The sequence below is a fragment of the Meleagris gallopavo genome, chromosome 8 (assembly GCF_000146605.3).
Source record: "Meleagris gallopavo isolate NT-WF06-2002-E0010 breed Aviagen turkey brand Nicholas breeding stock chromosome 8, Turkey_5.1, whole genome shotgun sequence".
Taxonomy (NCBI): Eukaryota; Metazoa; Chordata; class Aves; order Galliformes; family Phasianidae; genus Meleagris; species Meleagris gallopavo.
In genome coordinates this window covers 1512466-1531546 of record NC_015018.2, presented here as the reverse complement: position 1 = coordinate 1531546, position 19081 = coordinate 1512466, and the positions used below count along the sequence as shown (strand labels likewise).

Sequence of the window (19081 nt, the reverse complement as noted above, 5' to 3'; positions counted from 1 at the left end):
AGATACCTCCATAGTATTATAAATTTCCAAGCCTACTTCAGAACCAGTAATGCCAAACCTAATTTACCGTTAGCTGTGCTTTGAAACAGATTCTACCTTGACTTGGATGATCCGATTAACTGAGTTATCTGCATGTTGGACTCTGCACAATTTGAGTAGGGAGATGGGTACGGCATTGCTCATTTGTCTCCAGGAGATATTCAGTTCTTCTGCGTTTTTTGCTGTTACTTTTAATTGAAGGCAAGTGTAGTCAGAATTTAAATAATAATAATGAAAAATGCTATAGCATTGAAAAATGCTATTATTTTTTTGAGTAGTAGTTTTTGACAAATTCTTAACCAGTATTCTACGCATCTTTCACATTGTTAATTTTTCTTGGTGTTGGCTAGTACGCATTATTACTCTATGTTCTTTTCTCTAAAATTTGAATGCAGTTGAGTGAGAATTTATGATTACTATCCTGTTCGTTATTGCCTAAGCTCAGTTTGATTGAAAAGTAAGAGACAGAAAAGGTAGGCAGGCTAGATAGAAGGGCACAAAAATGGAGTGGTATTGCGATAAATACCTTTAGATTCTTGCAGGAGCACAAAGAAATGAATTATATTACAAAGAATATTGTGTTTCCCATGTATACTGTGGGTAAGCTCCTACTTTGTTTCCAAATCTATTTATAGTTCCAAGATTATTTGAAATCTTGATGAAATCGTTTAGTACCCATGGTTACCAAGCACACTGCATGAACTAACACAAATCTAGTGCTGTGATATATCATCAGTTCTGTCCTTTTCTAGCAGTTATTTTCTGGTACAAATCCTCACAGGTATAGACAGTAAAACTGATGTTTATTTCTCATCTTTGTAGTAAGTTGTATTTAACATTATTGCTTCTGCCTCGCTTTACCTTCCACAAGGTATCATGGCACTTGGGAAACATAAATAGTCTTGGTCTGCATTATGTACCTCTGAAAACCGTCAATCTTGAGGACATACTGTTTCTGAGTGGATGAGAAACAGTTACTTGCTGAATATTTATAGAGATCAAACAGTGGATGTGAGCACAGTGAGGTGGTGGGTGGTGCATTTCAGCAGTGGTGACAACAACACGAAAGACTAGCTACATTCCAAAAGGCCATGCGGGTTTTTATGAGTGGCACGCAGGCCCTTGTTCATCACTGGTAAAAATGCACAGCTGACGGTGGTGGCTGTGTTGAAAAAGTATTTTGTAGCTGAGAATTTTCACTCTGTAGTAGTGCAATTATGCTTTTTGCATCTGTTGTAGTTGCCATGGAAATAAATAGGAGGCGTTACTTTTGGAGCGACCAATGCAATATTTATGAAGGCTGTTAGATTTATTTGCTCCTACCAATTTTCATCTAACAATCCTTTCATGAGTGCTACATATTAATTAAATCAGCTAGTAAAAGCCAACATGACAGCCATATGCATGGTAATTAGCAGGTACAGCCTGATTGCCACCAGAAGTAGTAATGTTTCAGTACTAATGGGCCATTACGGTGAGTGGGTTATGGTTTCAGCATTTCTTCTCTGTAATAATGTTGTCCTGGGCGTCAGCTTTTCCTGCTGACAACAGCTCGAAGTAGAACCACAGCTAAAAACAGGTAATCCTCCTCATCCAAATGTGCTTGCTAATGAAAAGCTTTTGGGGGAGAGAAGAATTTGGAATAGCGTTAATATTTCAGACGTATGTTTAAGTCATCTAAGGCTTGTATTGTTTTCCACTCTAATCACGCTACTTCTTTTTAAACAAGAGCTTACAGAAATCCATTCAATTCACAGGAGAGCTCTGAAATTGTAATGCTTATGTTCCTATAAAACATTTGTTACATTATTGCAATTCATCTCCCCATGTTATACAGGAAACACAGCAAATGAAAACGTTTCTGAAATGCCTATTGCTCATGCTTGATTTCTGGAGGGGGAAGAAGAAAAAATAAATTGCTCACGCAGAACAGAGACTCTCCTTTAATTTTCTTGTTCTCTCCTAAGCAGCGCACAGAGACTGGTAGGTGCAATGTTATTATTTATCAGTGGATTTAAAAAAACAGTTTTCTTCTCACTCGTGTCTTTTAGGCTGCCATCAGAGACTGGGAGACTGAGGCAAGCAGAGTCACATCCTGATGAGAGGGAGCAGCTCCTCTGCTCGCAGCCTGGTGCTTGGCCCACCCCAGTTACTTTGCATGGGCTGTGCAGAGTGGCTTTCCAACACCCACTGAGTGTGTATGGAGTTACTTAAAGACTACTTGATCTTATGTTGCTGCAACCCACATTATACCTGGGTTAAGTCAAATTTTCCCTTCTCGCTTTAGCTCAGCTGTGAGGCTTAACAGATGTGGCAGAACTGAAGCATGGAAAGTCTGTCCACAGGAGAAACGTATCAGCTATCTTGAGACATCAGATGCCAACAGCTATGAACCTCACTCCTCTTCTGATACCTGCCTTGGGAAAAGCATGTGAAAGCAGACTGAAGTTTTTAAGGTAAGTGTGTGAAATGCCGAAGCAGAGAGCAGGCAGCTGTTCAGTAAGTGAAACACGGTGAAAATGGGCACGTCCATACGGTGACATGGCGAGCTGCATTCCTCAGCCAGCTGTGGCCTTCTTCAAGGTGTAAGCACCCACCAAGCCCATTGAAGAAGCCTCACTGAAGTGTGGTGTGAGAGCTGAGTGGCAGGGATGGTAAACTTCCTCCTCCTTTTCCCTGGGTGCACCTGCATGGAGCTTTCATCCCATTTCGGTGCAACTGGGCACCTGAATCCAGCTAACCCCATCCCAGGCAGACCTAACACACTAGCATAGGTAGAAACAGACAGAAAGCAATTTGAGAAAGTGCTCTTTGCTGCCTCCTGGCTAAATGTTGATTCTTCATGAAAAAAAAGATTTTGAATCATCCTGTGCTGAGATGTGTGTGAATTTGGGTGAATGCATAAAATATGTAAATCCAAGGCTAAGGTGACAGCGTTCGCAATCCAAGTCCTGGTATGCTGTTGGCAATCTGATCTCAGCATCTGTTGTGCGAGATAATTGGTGTAGCTTGGCTTCATATTTAGTCTTAGGCTGAGCAGAAAGATGAAGACACTGATCAAATTAAGGTAAAGCCAGGAACAAGATTTCTGTTAATGTCATTGGAAGTACATTTGTCCATAGAATGATCGTGCAAATGTGATGCTTCTCTCTTTACTCTTATTCCTTCCAGACATTAGAATTTTGTCTTTTTCTTTGTGATTCATGAGAAAAATATCTGTCATCAAACAGTTTACAGTCACTGGACAATGTCACTGTCATCTGGGACATGGGAGATTGCTCCCATTGTGGACAGAGATGACTGAAAAGTCTTTTAACATTGTTTGATCTGTCTCTCCCAAAGGTAGAGTGAGTTCTTTTAACTCCAGTACTATGTATAAACATATATTCAGAGAGCAGTAGAAGAAAGAGTAAGAAAAACAAGTGCTAGAGAAAACGAATAGGAAGAAAAGTGGATGATGCCCTCTTTGAATAGGTAATTTTGGATCTACAGTGATTTATAGTTTAAAGTCCATGCGATGTCAGTGTAACTTGGATTTGGATAAACTACTAATTGATGTTAAGGACCTGTTTGCCAACTTGAAAAACAAGTACTAGAATAACAGCAGGAGCAACTTCTGATATGCAAAAGTGATCTTTTGTATTTTAACAAATTATGTTCATTAGCTAAAATAATAAGTTTCTAGATATTGTGTTTTTTTAAATCTATGTGACTTTGTTTTTTCTGAATCATTTCTGTCCGTATCCAGGCTCCACTCAGAAAGGCCTGTACACTCTCAAGGAAAAGAGCAATCAATACTGTGGCCCTCAGAATTCTTCAAGCTATTCTTGAGGCCCTTGTGCTCAAACGCAATTTCTACAATGGTAGAATGGTTTGTGAACTACTTGCAAATTTAGTTGAAGTTGTTGAATATTTTTTTTTTCTGTAGTAGTCATTCTTTCTCCCTCGTTCTTTCCACTCTCTTTTTGTTCCTCCTCTCTTCCAAAAGTGAATTAATTTTAAAGTTTTTTTCCCAGTTATACAGTGGGGAGAATGAATCCTAAGACACAAGGAGTTTAAACCTACTCTATATTTTTTCTGGGCTCACTGCAAAGCCCCTTTACAGCAAAGGAGACTTTACATCAACTATAACACAGGTCAGGCTGGGTATGTATGTTGTAACTGAGCAAAATTCTCATCTTCCCTCCTCCTTTCATCTCTCTCTCTCCGTTTCAGTATGCATACTCTTCACTTCGTGTCCATTCTGTCTCCTCCTCCTCGGTAGAGCTGAGGTTCAAGCCGAACTTTAACAAGTAAAATTCGACTGGGTAAATATATTAACTACAATAAATGCATTTATCTCTTACAAAATCACTGAAGTAGAAATCTTAGTAACATCTTTTAAAGTGAAATTACCATTTCTATACCTTCATTGCTTCATAAGAATAACAAAAGTAAAATACCTAGAAGCTAGTCCTTATCCTTAACTTTTTAACTTTGTTATTTTATTTTTGCTTTCTACTAGATTTTCAATTAAAGAATTATGTATGGAAGTGTGAGATGTTGATCTTGTCAATAAAATCTCACAACCTCTGTGTGCAGCAGAGCATGACTTTGGATATCATCAGCAGAGAACGTGTGCTTCTCTCAAGAGGTGATTTGCTTTCCAGCCATGAAAATGCAATATTAGTAGTAGAAAATGGAAACTGTGAAAAATTACCAAGAATGCAGATGTATTGCAATAAAACCTCAGCAAACAGATGGGATTTTTAAAAATCCTGATGTTAATGACGCTGTTTGTTTCTCTTCATCTGTCAGAGCATCCTTGAGACGCACCTTTTAGTTCTATTGCAAATTTTTAACCACTTTTAATTAAGATTAGATTGAATCCCCACAGTTGTAAGTAAATCCTCAAGCTCACTGTCCAAGTGAACTCCATGAAGATGCCAAAACTTCTAAGGGTTAGGATTAATATTGTTGAGGGTGTTTTTGTGTGTTTACATTTATTGTTATTTATTTATTATTGTTTGTGTCTGCGCATGTGTACAAATGAATGGTTATAGATTAGGAATAGGAATAATTAAACAGTAAGGAATTCTACTATTTCGTTATGTATGTGTTATATGAAATCCCTCAGTAAAATTATCCATGATTTGAAAGCAATAGGAGGTTTGCTTTTGATTTAAATGAAACTCAACTCCTTTAATATCTGGCTTTTGCCATAATCTGGCATGATTTGATGGGCAGGCTTGGTGACCTAGAAGGTCTTTTCCAACCTGAATCCTATGTTTCTATAATTGCATGCTAGAGCTTTGAAAATCCAAGAACAAAGCTACTGATATTTTTTAATTAAAATTTATTACAGAAATTGCTGTGTGCATCTCTTACGAGGGTGGTAGATGGAATTTCAGTTGTGGATGCACTGCAGATTTGTGTTTCACTTTTCAGTTCTCTCTGTGAAAAGTAGTTTCATTTTTCTTTTCTCTGAGGGTTCAACGTGTTCTTTATTTGACAAGTACGATCTCTACCTCTTTGTCGTAGTAGACATTGTATTTCTATCATTCATGTAAGACATTGGTGATATTGGAGATATTGGATATTGGAAGATAACATCTTCCAGCACGCTCCTGGGATTATGTCCTGGAGTTACAGGTTTTAAGTGAGTTGAATAATTTTTATTATTTTCCTTGTGTTATTGTTTTGTCAGCAGGTTAATCAACCCCTTCTCATTGTTGTCCATATCACTGCAGTCATTTATTTAAAACATTTGTGGTCATTCTGCTTGCTGTTGGCACAAAACTGAAGAAGTAGTGTTGTGGGATAAGTAGGGATTCAAATACATTTCATCTTCGTTTTGTGGTAGTTTTCTCAGTCTGTTTAATTTTGTAATTCACATCTTATCACTTGCAGGAGATTAGTTGCTATTCTAACAGTATTGTACTGCGCTCTCTCGTTATCATAACTCTTTGTGCTGTGAGATGCTAATCTTCCTGTCCTGAAAGCTTCCCACAATCTGAGACATTAACTGCATGCTTTATGTTCCAGTTATCTTTACATTAACTAAACTTTGTGTACTGCTACAGATCTAGTGGATATTTGCCTGGCATCTCTTGTGCCTGCAGAGAAGAATACAACAAAGGGGAAGAAGGTATTTCAGTGAGAATGACTGTGAGTTTCTTCTTAAAATCAAGTTTTTAGTAATTTGTCATGAGCTGTCTCGGAAGAGAACCTTTTCCTAACAGGAAGTCTCACTGAAGAGGTCTTCCTCACTTTGTCGCAGTCTCAATTTTTGTTCATCATGTGCTATGTCTCCTGTATTACACCATCTAAATGTTTGACAGTAGAAGGGATTTTATTTTAATGTTTTATTTTTGGCATAAAGCAGTCTTTTATTGATACTGTCTAGCCAGTACAGGGAGCAGTGTTTCTTCTGTTACTACGCACACTAGATAATTTCATATCAAGTACCCTCAGAATTACCAAAGAAAGAAACCTAGACTGATGTTAAAGAACAGACTGTCCATCAGCCCTGCCTGGTCAGGGCTGTCTTCATAGCTGCAGTCTCGGAAGACTGAGCTATAGTGTCCTGAGCTGAGGCAGACCACTGCAGCACTTGGTTTCAACCCAATCTTTGTGAATCCTGGGCTTCGCTTGCTCATTTCTGTCCCTCTAATCTTCTGGCAAATGATGAAGAAGAAGCAAACCTGATATTTATCTCTTAGTCAAGAGATCCCCTCCTGCATATTGGGAAATTTCAGTTTATGCTGAATCAATATCGATCTAATTTTACCATATCAGTTTCCTTTTATTTGACTTATCATCTGGTCCTATAATGGGACACCTGAAATAAATATCCTCTGATTTACATTGTATCTTCACTCATTTCTATAGCAGCTCCTCATATTCTACTCCCCAGTCAGGTGAATCAGTATTTTCTTCTAAAATGAAAATGAAAGTAATTCTGATATAGAATTTGGGATACAGTTTATAGGAGATAAAGGCTAAGTATATTCACACACTTTATCATTAATTTATTATCTACTTTATATATAAAAATTGATTTGGGAATTGTTTTTCCTCTTTCACAGAATTATTTTTCTCTGTATTTATCTTTGGTTTCTTGGAATTTTACTATATAGATTTTGAGTGCTTTATACAGTTTTCATTTCAGGGCCTATGTCTCCTGCAGTAGGCAGCTCTTTTCACACAGGATCGGATCCTTCTTCTTTTCTTCTGCAGAGCAATTCTGTGTTGCTGATTTTGTAAAAAGGCAATCATCTCCAGGTGCTGCCAATGCAGAATTACAACTTCACACCTGAAATAAACAATAGAAGAGACTGACTGAAGGAATCTAGGTGTTTTCATATGTATACAAATACTTAAAATGGAAGGAAAAAAAAGAGAACTGTCCAATTTATTTTCTTGTAGGTGTTCTTTTCTTCTTGGAGCTTGTAGCAGTGACTTTAATTCCACTTCAATTATGGTGAGGTATAATATAATCTGGAATGAGTCTGAAAGTATCCCAGACACATGGGCTGTCTGGAGGAAGCCAAGCAAGCGTCAAACTGAAGGTTCTTTTTTAAGAGATAAGGAGATTATATACTGTTATTGAAGCCCATAGTGCAATTCCTTAACCTTCATAGTCACAGATTATAACTGAAATTCTCACATCTGATAATATTTGATGAGGCATTTAGCATTTTGAATCACAGTGGACTAACGCAGTTCGGAATGACACCTGAATATATTTTAAATGGGTTAGATGCATCTGATGATTTCTTGTCTCAGTGTGCTATACTTTTTTATTTCTAGAAAGTCTAAGGCACTTTAAAAGTAGAATATTGCAAAAAAAGTTGCTGTAGCAGGTTAGTTTTTTTTTTAATTTTATTCCAAAGTGTTTTCCCTGAGGGCTTTGGCTTTTCTTTCCTGATCATAAAGTATGTATTAGCTCTTTGAAGTAGTGCAGTCCTATTGTGGTGGGCACTGAAAAGCATAAAATCACAGGCAATCACTTTGCCATTGTATTTGGAGATTAAAAGACAGAGCCTAACAAATGAAGCATACCTTGAGCCAGAAAATGAGGTAACATCAGATAATACAGCATGTCTAGCACAGCTTAACTGTGAGTAAATTCTTAGCCAGTCGTCCCTTTGCCAACCTGTTTGCCAAGGCAAGGCCTTCATTTGCCTTTCAGGTATCACTGGTTTTTGTTTTTTCCCTGCATTTTTATCGTGTTTGTAATATAGAATTTCAATTTGGTTTCGTTACAGTCTTCCAGGAATGCATGAGGAGCATGCTGTTCTTCATAAAACTCAACCTGAACACGTACTTCTCTATTTATTCTCTTCACTCTCTTCCTGACACCTGAATGACTGGATCCTGGCAGTACATATTTTTAGCAGTTTATCCATTTTTTTAATGTAGAAAACAGTGTACAAGGTTTTATACGAAGGCCTTGAGATGACTCAACTATTGGCTTGCATCTCTGCAGCAGAAGGCTGTGGTTTCCATTTCCACCTCATGTACTAGGCTCGTACCCAATGCTTGGCACTGTATTTCAGTGACAGGGGGTGTCGCATCGTGGGAGATGTCATCCCAAAGATGACATGATGAACTCATCTCTATTGTTTCTCCATCTGGAAATGAAAACTCCGAGGAATACTTCAAAAAGAGCAGGAGTTTACTTTAGGGCCCCACCGATCGTTCCTACAATTGTTCCCATGACAATGTGAGTGTGACATGTTGTTCAGTACATGACAACTATGTTTCTGCCTGAAGAGTTTTTGCAGCATCACTGCCTACACCATTTCCATCAGCGTACTGCATCTGCTGTGCCATTTGTAAAGCACTGAGATTTCTATTTACAGAGCAGGATTTTTTCTTCTGTGCTAGTGACAGCAATTGTAAGAAGGTTTACTGTAGCTTCCTCTCCCTACCTCTGGAGAGGGAAGTTCTCCCTGCTGCTACAGCTGCTGCAGGGAGGCGCTTGGAGAAGTCAGTGTGTGGCACTGCTGGAGCATTTAATGCATCTGACAAAGGAAATGTTGTAGCTGATTGCAAATTTTTCAGTGATATAGAGACAGAAAATCCGTAATTATGGTGCATGATAGAGGCAGTCACAAAGGGGCAATTTTGACAGGTTATAAATGTCTGTAGTGAAGGAGTCAGCGAAAATGGAGGACTTCAGTTCATTAGTATATTTTGCTTTTAATCTGGACATGAAATAGTAATATTAATAGTAATCCTTTATCTTCTTGAAATCTACATAGTGGAGATTGGAGATTATCCATGCCTGTCCTTCTTGCTCCTTGTTACCCCCATCATTTCCTTACTTCTCTGCAATCTTATAACAGCTTTTTGCTCTTGTATTCTCTCCTTCCCCAAGAACTTATCTTCAGAAGGACTAAGAAAGGTGAAATGTTTCAAATCCTTTCCCTTCTGTGTGCTTCTTTTACCTTTGGTTTGAGAAACATAGAACATGCTTGACGCTATCTGTATATGACTGCAGATTGTGAGCTTCAGTCCTATATTTTCATTCTCTTCATCATCTTCTTCATCTGTTGTGATGAATCTGCATGGATCTTATCGTAGACCATTAGTAAGCTCATTCTCAACCGGTTAATTGACTAGATTTCAGATGGATTTGGGGTTAGATACATACAAAGAAAATGCCACATTGCTCAATACTCTTTAGTTTAGCCACTTGTTATTATACAGTAACATATTTAGTGCAATAGGTTTTCATGCATTGAGGTAGGCTACTCTTCTTGATCCTGTAATTCTCATATTCTCATCATTTCAATATGTCTTTTTCCCAATCCCAATTTAGCTATTTAAATGCTATTAGGAGACTATATTGCAGGTTTTTCTGTAGATGGTTGTAGGATAAAAATAAACAAACAAACAAAAAAAAAAAACCCACACTCAAACAAAACAAACAAACAAACAAAAACTAGACAGCCTTATCCAACCTTGTTTAGAAATACAAGAAGATAACCAGAAACAGTAACTTGTCCTTTGGGTCACCATCAGCATTGCTGAAATGTACTGCCTACTGCCTCACTATGCTCACGTCCACTGGTTGGTCTCCATCAACGTTCAGCCAATTCTGAAAGATTTTGGTGAGAAGTAGAAGATTAGGTATTGGCATGTTATTTTCTATTGCGTAGACAGACCTCTTCTCTACAGGTAATATAACTTTTCAGTAATACCATATTTGTCCCTGCAATTCTCCTGACGCAAAACTCAGTTGAAAACCCTAAATTAATTTGTCTTACTGTATGTAGAAGTGAGTGTACATCTGCAAGAGAGTCTCATGCGTGAGCAGAGCTGCATTTAAAATAGGCTGTTGTTAGGGAATTTAAATCATTTTCCTCTTTAAGAAAAAATTGGCAGCTAGATGTTCTGCCAAACTTTTAGTGGGCTAAAACTCAAAGATCTCTACAGAGAACTGGAAAGAAGCCACTTTGGATCATAATTTTTACCAACGGGGACTAAAAGGAACGATCAAAACAAATTTGAAGTTTTAATAAACAAACAAGTTTCCATCTTCACTATTTACATTACTACTTCTCTCTGTTATGCTATGCAGGTATCACTAGCAGATAGCAGATGGGGTTCTTGTTCTTGATTAGACTTTAATATCACTTCATATATATTTTAAAATGTATAAAAAGCCTCATGAATTCGAATGAGTTGTTATGGTCCACAGCTACAACCGCAGTAACAGCTACACAGCTTATAGAAAATAGCCAATGCCAGGTGTTAACTCATGAATATTTATACACATCAGTCATCGTGGAAGCAAAATCCAATTTGGACCTGAACTCACTCCCAGTACAATGGAAAAAAAGCACCTGGTACTCGAAATGATCCTCCAGGGGACATCTTGGGAAAAAAATATTCTTCCCCCTCCCATCCCCATGTGTTTCTTTCCCCAAAAATGGGATGGGGAACAGGGATCACAACGTAAAAACGTGATATAGTATTTCTTGTTTAATTGATAGAGTTCATAATGAATTGGAATATTTTTTTCTCTGAAAAAATAAATGTGAACAAATGCTTTTTTACACACGTTTTTTCAGTTGTGTCATGATGGTGGAACTTAAGCACTGAATATTTATGCATTCTGAGTTTCATGAGCTAAGGTAATTTTGAAGATGTCTGTGGAAGAAAAGTCTGTGCATAATTTTATTGTGTTTTATTTAAGTCAGTAAAGCTTTTCTTCTAGTTTTATATAACTGGATATAACTGGAAGGCAGCAGAAAGCATTTTTATCAACTTTAAAAAAAAAAAAGACACTCATTTGAGCTTGGAAAGCTTCAATTCCAAAATAAGATTTTTTTTCTGAGTTCTGGAGAAGACAAAAAAGAAGAAGGATGGAATTGAAATGGAATAAACATTTAATGCATGTTAAGATAAGAGCTGCAGGCCAACTTGGCAGTTTGTACTGATCAGGAAAGCAGGACTGAAATCAGACTTCATCTGGAACTTACATTTTTACTCTTGCCTTACTTCTAAATTTTCCTCCTGAAAGCAGACCCCATAAACTAAAGATTTAGCGAAAGGGTTGGGAGAGAATATTTGTGACAATAAAAATGCACAAATCCACATAAAAGTGAATGAGATGCATCTTATATCTATTTGAAATTTAAATAAATGCAATTAATAGTTACAGAAAGACACAGATCTGTTCTTCTTCCTAGTGACCATGGATGAGGAAGCCCTACAGTACCGGTGTGCTACTCCTTTTCCCAGAGATCTGCCATTTTTCTGCACCGGCAGGTAAGATATTAAAGACCTGATGGTTATTCTGATTTCAAAGGAGAATAAGGCAAACATGAGTGATGCAGACAGCTGGCCCTCCTGCAGCTAGCTGAAAAATGTCTGCTTGAAATGCTGCAGTTACTATAAGCCACTATATGAGAGCTGAGCTTGGCAGCATAAATGATTCCGAAGGATGCAGTTCTACATTTTGCTGATATATTTGTAGATTACTTATCCCTCTTTTCAGCTCCTGACTTTTCTTTAATTTTGTCTTGACATCTGCTATTCCTAGACCACCAGTGGGCCAGAATAACCCTGACAGTGACAGTTCTTTTGCATGGCCTTAGTGCAGGCTGTGCACCTGCACACCCCTCCAGCTAGCCTGCCACAGACTGCAGTGTTATCTACATCATTTCCAGAAAGGCTGAGAGATCCCCCGTGTGTGCCAAGCATTGCACTGGGAGACTGGCTTCCTGAGCAGTATACTAAGATTTTCATGGAAAAAGAACTACCTTGGGAATTATTTGTGACGTGCAGTAGAGCTGAGAAAATATCACTGAAGCTCAGTTTTAAAGCAAATGGAAAAGGGCTTAAGTGAAAAGATGCAGCCAAGCTGGCATCAATTGCACATCTAAGGTTTGCATCAAGTGGCAGCGAGCAGTTAGATGGTTGTTTGCAAACCAAGGTCGTGATGGATCCTCATCTGGCTTTGGTTATCAAAGCAGAAGCATGCAGTGGCAAAAGCCACAGCCATCTTTGCATCACTAGGGAACATTTTTTATATTTGCTCCGTAGCTGTAACAGCTAACAGAAGTCTGCAGTATCTAGAGCAACAGCTCAGAACATATTTTCTAAGGAGTTGCCTATACAAAGCTCAGTCCATTTTCTATGGACTCAAACAGCAATTCAGACAGATGCAAATAAGTTAAAAACATCTGTCTGTACTTACATAGAAAAAGGATGAGGACTTAGATGTAACAACCTAATACTCAGCTATACGTGCAGTGCAGTTTGGAGCTTGTGCTATGTTTAGAATTCATGCAGGAGTATTTCTTAGAGAGGAAAGATGCTAACTGATATCTTCTAATTAATTTGAAGAAACATCAGTTTAAGCAAGACATAACTGTGGGTTATACCTACTGGTGAGGTTGGAGGGCCCTGTGTGTTTTGGAGCTGTGAAGTCAAGGCACAGGCAGGCTGATCCCAACTCCTTTCCAGCTCAAGCAAAGCTCTGCTGTGTCTGATGGTGACTGGAGGCCCGAGGGACCAGGAAGCTTTGGGCACTCAGCAGCTCCTCATAAACCCTCGTAAATTAGCACGTTAGAAATTCACATGAATGTAATGTGTCTGTACTTTTGCTCCTCTAGTGGATGCTATGAGATAAATTGTTTCAAAGGGAAAGCATGAGATGTACTTAATTCTTATATTTAATATTAAATATATATTGAATATATTAATATATATTAAAATATATTAAAGAAAAGTATGGAAAAGGAACACCAGAAAAGCATTACGATCTGCAAAAAAATGCAAAGGGTGGAGAGGGAAAATTGTGGAAATACATGGACAGTATCCCAAAGTGGAGATCTGAAAGAACTGCGGAGATTGCAGGCAAGTAAATGAAAAACATGCTAGAAAAGTTTTGGTGATCTGACTTTACTGTCAGCAACTGCTATTCAGGTTACTTAACTACTGTTAAGTAGAAATTACAATTTTTCCTTATTTATTCAGCTGTTTATCTAGTTTATGTCTCAGCATGTTTGACTTCAGGTACTACTGGTACAAAAAAAAAAAAAAAAGAGGAATATCAACATAATAACTTCCATTTTCTTTTGAAATGTAATTTCTTCCCTATTTTCTCAGTGACCTGGAGCTAGTCCTTTAAACACGCTTGGCTCCAAAATGTAAGACAACTTATTTTTCTGTCGAGATAGTGAGGGATTTAGATATGAAGAAATGCATCCTTATGCTTTGCAGCTAATACCAATTTCCTGCTTTCTCCTGATATTTTGATATCTCTACTTACCGTGGTCATCTCTGTATGCGAGTTACAAAACACAGAAGCAACATAAAGACAAATTTTAACAGAGCAATAGCACGTTAGATAGAACAAGTCACAAAAACAATGCCAGGCTCTGAGAAATCTCTATTTACAGAGCTTCCCTATGGTCCCTTCTGAAACGATTAACAGATTCTAGGGCAACAGATACAGCTCCTTCCAACTGATACCAGCCCCTCTCTCAGTTCTGCAGCCATACTACTTTTATTTGCCTATGTGATACTAAATGTGTGTGCACATTTACTTTACTGAACACAACAGAAAGGAGAAATAGGTCCCAAAGATTTTTAAGCAATGGTCAATAGGAAGGAGAAAATGAAGTGCTTCTGAATGGGTGCAATATTGTATTGTTATTCCATTGTTATTTGAATGTTTTTAGTTGTTACTTGGCCTTTGAAATTATACAAAAAAAAAATATCAAAGATGACTAAGAGAACACATCAGAAAATATATCCATAGGTCTTTGCAGGGTTTGTTAGTATACATATGTAGGCTCTTTTATACGCAAAGGCATTCAGATGTATTTTCCTTCACTTTTATCAGTGTATCAGTTTTCTACTTTAATGTATTGCTTTCAATTAAGTATAACACAATAAGAAGTAGAAGGTGTCTTTGTTGTCTAAGTGACTAGAATGATGGCTAAAATCCAGCAGCTGCACCATTTCTTTCTAAACCAATCCTAAATTCAATTAAAATTCTATTTTGGAGGCACAAGTAATAATCTGTGATAATTGCATTACACTAATTTAAACTACATAGTTTTTAATCTCATGTAATTTAAATGCATCCAAGGAAGACAGCTTGAGCTACAAACTTTGTTTCCTAATATTGGAAGTAATGTATGTCAATGGAAACTAAATTTTAAAACTTTGCTTCACATTACTTTTATGGCTATGTAGTGCTCTCAGACTGTTATTACTCGAACTATATTCAGAATTTACAAAATTGCCATTTAACATGATTAGCACTGTTATTTGTTCGAGTCCTCATAATTTTAGAAACATTTAGGTTTTTATTTTGTCTATAAGTTAAAGGAAGAAGAATAAATATTAGGGAAATCAGTGCATTTGCAATGAGATCTTGCTCAGGAAGCAGGGAGAATGATATGTTCTTAGTTCACAGACTCCATATTCTCAGTAGGCATCACACTGCAAATCAAGGCTAGGACAAGACAGTAGAAAAAAGTAACTGTATAAAACAGAACGTGTTATTTCTGTGATTAAACAAACACAGCACATTAGGAAATGATGAAGAGAATACATACAACAAAGTTGAGTAATTTGACCTTTCTGGCTTCTGCGAGATTGCATGCCCTTGGGAAGGGATTGAAGTTGGACATCAAAAGTACATGAAAGGTCTCCAAGGAGAACATGGAGTCCAATGGCTGTGATTAATTTGTCAATTAGGAAATCCTGCATAACAATAATGTCATAGCAGAGTGGGTCTGTTAGATTTGAGTTTCAAGGAATTGATGCAAGTCATTATTTTCCTTAATTTTTTTCCATACCCAGCAGGTTGTTTGGTTTCTCAGATTTTAACAAATGTTAAAATTTTTAACAAATTCTGATCTGTTTGAGTCTCCTTACATCTGAGTAACCGGAAGGCTGATGTGGGGATACAGTGAGCACATAGCTGGTTATCTCAGTAGAGTACAGATATGAATTTCATAACAGACAAATTATCTGATATTCTTAAATAACTTCTGTTCACTGTTCCACATACTGTTAAAATTTGTATTGGAAGATTTAGCATTCTGCTTGGTCTTGATTAAATATGTATGTATACCATAAGAAAAAAGTATCCTACAAAATATAAACGCAAGTGCTTACGTAAAAACACCTCTGTGCAGTACGACAGGTGCAGGAAGAGCATTGCTAACAGAGAAATAACTCTTGTTTCCTCTGCGTTAGATCATTTACTCCATGACTTGAATTTCAGGGAGTTTAGTAATGACTTTTTGGTTTCTTTCCTCGCCAACTAGAAATCCAGTAGATTACAATTACATTTTTTGAAACGTAAAATGACAATATATATTGTCACAAATATTGCAGCATTTCACATTTTTTGTACCGAAGCCCAAACAATTTTGATCTATTTTTGAGATCATGTTGTAATACAACCTTTCTTCTAGTGGAGAAGTAAGAGGGTTCAAGGGTCCCTGTGTATTCTTCTCATCTGCCAACTATACCTCAGAAAGTGTAGGAACTAAAGTTTTTATATTACTGCCTATGCAAACCTAGAAACATGGAAAACATTTTACTTAATTTTCTCAGCTAAGGTCAACTTCATTTGGTGAGTGCAACAAGTCAGCCTGTAGCAGTAAGCCATCAACTATCAGCTTACTGAAAAGGCAGTTGGGGTTTGTGTTAGAGACGACTGAGTTTCCTGCATTGCTGCTGTTTGTACTGAAAATGTAAACACAAGTCAACAGATTTTAGATATGAGTCCTTTCTTATTTCTGTTTCAGATGTAACATGGTGAAGTCACAAGATTTCACATTAAGTTTTTGCTAGAGAATTCAACAAGACAGAATTTCTTTTATAAGAGACCTATATCAATGAGTTTCTTCAGTAACTTCTAGACATAAATGTATCTCTTTGATTAAGGAAAAATCTGACTGGTGCATTGTTTTTTGTTTGTTTTTCAATCCAAAATCCACAGTTCTTTGGTTCTCTGAAAATGTAGACTCAAATTGCAAAGATATTGCATTTACATGCACCTCATCAGAGTTTCTCAGAGGACAGAATAGAAGCAGATACTACTCATCTGAGATACTATCTTCTGTATTATTTTGAAACAGGTTAGGTATTAAAAGCAGAAAGATAGGGAAGACATGAAAATTGAGACCCCTGAGTTTGACATTTTCAAACGTTCACAGCTTCCAGTGTGATGTTAAGTTAAATGAACGACACTCGAGTACATCTGGCAATTTCCAGAGGCCAAGATGAGCTTGTGTGAGGACTGATTCTTAATCGCATGTAACTTCTTTAAGCCTTACGGAAGCTGAAGCAAGCACAGCTCCCTAGTGGTCATCTAGGAGAGTTCATAATGAGAGTGAGTGAAAAGGAAGATATTTTAACTTAATAGTCAAAAAACGTTGTGAGAGGGTAGCACAGTAAAATCAGAAATCCTCACCTTCTGAACTCCTTGAATAAAGAACTGTAATTGAGGATTGTATCACACACTGAAGCTCCCCTATGAGTTTGATCTTAACTGATAGATAATGCACAGTTTTAGGGAAAAGTTAATTTTAAAATGTTAGAATAGCATGCTCCAAACAGTTGTCTCAGTATGTTTGCAGGTGTAAATGTATAGAAGAACAGTAGTTCCTTCATCCATGTGCTGTGTTATCTACATGTGTATATATAGCTTTAGCATATATGCATCTTTTGATTATCACCTCACTTGTACTTGTGGTACCTGTTATGCTGTGTACAGATTTTATCCTCTATAATCCTTTTATTCTCTCTGTGAATTTGTTAATGTACTCCTTTGAAGATAATCCCATAATTAAAGGGCATATTTAAGTAATGAAATCTGGATTGCGCATATCTAAGTGGTGTGTGCAATCTTCAACAATGACAATACATGTCAACGTGTATTTTGATAGAAGCAACCGAGTGCAACCTATTATTTCCCAAAGAAGGACTTGGAGCTGCTGATACACGACACACCAGATAGGTGTGAATATCTTATTGTTTATTATGCTTTGGTTAGAACAGACTTCGTTTGAGAAGTCACATTTAATTCATGTCCACTGATGTCATATGATGCCTTTCTTGTTTATTAAACAGAAAAAAGGCTTAGTTTTACCAGTACACAAGAGTAATATTCCACAACTGCTTGAAGAAGCAACAATATATGCTGAATCAAAATCTAAATATTCTACATCACAAATTACTCCAGTTTCTGTTTCTTGCCTCGTCTGCCTATGGATAAGCAGGTCATCAGCTCATTCTACTGGAGTCCTATTTCTTTGGTTACTAATTTGTTCTGAAAGCTGCCTGCATTTGTGAAAGCTGTCCCACATTTCCTGCCATAACAAAGTCTTCCTGCTGGCTGAACAAGAATAGACTAAATAATCCTGCCTGCTGCCAGAATTTAACAAGGCACAGATGGAAGTTGCAGTCATCAGATGTTTGAGCAGCAGATTACGCTGCTTCTAGTCATTGGTGCTGAAGTGTTTCACCAGGGGGATAAGTTTGTTTGCTTGATCTCTTCAGTTTGGGCTTGAAATGGAACCCCTGGTGGTGACTTACTGTAATTAATGGATCATCATATTAGGACTTCCCTTAACTTGCAATTGTAGGGGAGAAAAATGGTGTATTAAGATCAAAATATGATTTTTTTTTTTTAAACAAAAAGCCACATCTGATAAAGTGTTATAGAAATACTGAGCAAGCTTCTCTGTCCTTCAAGTAAAACCCTGAGGCTAGAACTGACTGGATCATAACAAATGTTTCACTAAATGCCAAAATATGTATGGGAAGCACAACCTTGTTGGGTAACTGAGCACATGTAATTTTGAATAAATTCAGCCATGTTGTGTATTATTTGAAAAAGATGGAATAGAAAGTTGTAATCTATTGACCTTGTTCAGGTAATGAAGACTAAGGAGTTTCAAGCAAATGTGAGGGGGGAAAAGAAACAACAGTGAAGTGTTCAGTGGAAAGGTTTTTATTGAGTCTGGGGCCTTGGCTAGGTCGAAGGAGATCACAAGGCAGTTAAAAAGCTGCAGGAGATAAAACTGCTGAGTGACCAAAAGATTAGAGGCCTCACTCAAAAGTTATTCTCCTCAATATCACTTAGTGAGCCAGCACTAATGAGATATTTCGCAAGGATGAACATCCATAAAGAAACTTCTGTAGGTGGTGTTCCTTTATCTCTTTCTCTCACTCTACCTGGAAGAAAAAACACCCTTATAGTTGGCCTATGTAATTATTTTGCTTTTGACAGTCTGTCATAAAGGAAAATAAAGAATTAAGAAACAGCATCCTTTCCATGCGACGAGTAGCAACAGTTCTATAATCCTTCTCTGAAATCTGTTAGCATCTGGAAGTGGAAATCTTTTTCTTTGAGTTTTATAAAGGGCACTGGACTTCCAACATTAACATTAGACATTAGCATTTGTTCCTTATAAAATATATATTTCAAGGGAGTTCCTGTTAGAGTAAGCTCAGCTTTCTCACTTCCTGATTACTTCTCCAAACTTTTTTTTTTCTTTTTTTTTTTCTTTTT

General features: G+C 37.2%; 2 long non-coding RNA genes across 4 annotated transcripts in view; one reads left to right on the top strand and one right to left on the bottom strand.

The window, feature by feature from the left end:
* The first annotated feature begins 445 nt into the window (after positions 1-445).
* LOC104911872 overlaps positions 446-19081 on the top strand; it is a 36302-nt gene continuing 17666 nt past the window's right edge. For 2 of the 3 annotated variants that reach the window (XR_004160432.1, XR_004160434.1), the window contains exons 1-3: positions 446-2022; positions 2327-2495; positions 11724-11802. This is a non-coding gene — a long non-coding RNA (uncharacterized LOC104911872). Of the gene's footprint in view, positions 2023-2326; positions 2496-6100; positions 6187-11723; positions 11803-19081 lie in introns of those variants that run through there. The other variant, XR_004160433.1, reaches the window with a different exon arrangement.
* LOC104911873 overlaps positions 6186-19081 on the bottom strand; it is a 65156-nt gene continuing 52260 nt past the window's right edge. Inside the window, exon 4 of the long non-coding RNA XR_794232.3 lies at positions 6186-7333. This is a non-coding gene — a long non-coding RNA (uncharacterized LOC104911873). The remainder of the gene's footprint in view (positions 7334-19081) is intronic.